Genomic DNA, 1,536 nt, shown 5'->3' on the forward strand with positions numbered 1-1,536 from the left:
ACAAGCAAACACAAGCAACGTCTCACACTCTTATCTAAGTCACCTTATCAATTCCATTGCCAAAACTAGATTTAGAATCTCTTTCTTTCCACAAAGAGTGTGACTTATCATCATCAAATGATTAAAGATATATTTTTCTTTCTTAACAATCAATCAAAACATGATTTTCAATGATCTAATTGATACCAATGATAACATCATGCATATCAATGTTTATGTTATAGAAATCATCTTTATGATTTCGACTCTTCAAAGAAAAAAAAAAACAAATTTTCTACTAACTCTTTCGTGGAACTATTATTACCACTAGTTAAGTCCACAAGTCTTTTAACTTCTCGATTTAATTTCAAGTTTAATTTCTCAATCAATTTAGACGATAAGAAGCAATGAATACTATCCAAATCAATTAAGAAATTCAAATTTTAATCTCAACTTCTACGCATAAATTCGATCTCACAGAAGCTTTCAAAGGACGTATCAAAGACATAAAGCATCACAAAGAAGGGGTAGATGACTTACCTTTATCGTACGCATCGCCAAAAGTCTCCAATTGAGCCATCTTGGTACGTATTGTCTTATCGGTCACCTTGCTCGAGCATTCGAAAGTCTCGTGGTCGTGTTCTCAATATTGAAAGTATAATCCAAATCTTTGAGTTCTTCAATCCACGCTTCTAAATCTTCGCATATCTTTCTTATGCCATCAAACTCTTTAAGCTTAGCCTTCGTTAAGAATGATTTGGTTGTCGCTTCTCCCATATCGTCATCGTTTCTTTTGGCGGTACCCCAGCGCCACCACGATGATTATTGTTTCCAGGTGGATTAGCATGGTTTTCACCTTCATGTTGGCCATCAAGGTCTACATAGATATCAAGCTACATGGGATGCATGGAAATATACCTGGACAAATAGAGAGAGAGAGAGAGAGAGAGAGAGAGAGAGAGAGAGAAAGAGAGAGAGGCTTTCAAAAGAGTAGTGTAATTTGTGTTAAAGCAGCACCCTTTTAGGCATAGAGGAGATTAACATGCCTTTGAGATGCAATGCATAGGCGAGCATGCCAAAAGTGACTCATAATGTGCATACCACAGTAGCAACCAAATATTATTGTAGTCGTCGACTACATAACTTGAAGTATCTTTTTTTTTTTTTGCAAAACTCACAAATGGTGAGTAGATTATATTATCATAACCAAAAAATTACAGCTTCCTCCCACTTTGCCTACTCCAAATCATAGCACTTCTCCACCATCCTATGTCATTTTTGCCTCGGACAACACGTCCAAAAACGGGGAAAACCATCCGATCTCTTTTCGTCGTGATTGCCTGCCAATTTGAACAAGGCGTAACTACATGCCCATGACTCTGATCGATAAGCCGTAAATTTCTAGCAACTCCACACATTGCATTCAACCTTATGCAACCTTGACGAGGTGAAAAAGATCCCTGTCAGCATGCTTATCAAGGGGATCAAATCACACTAGAACTGCTCCTTGCAAAATTTCCTTGACCCATAACTTGCCCATCCAAGCTCTGATTGAGG

This window comes from Adiantum capillus-veneris, chromosome 3 (assembly GCF_014529385.1).
Source record: "Adiantum capillus-veneris isolate H3 chromosome 3, ASM1452938v2, whole genome shotgun sequence".
NCBI lineage: Eukaryota > Viridiplantae > Streptophyta > Polypodiopsida > Polypodiales > Pteridaceae > Adiantum > Adiantum capillus-veneris.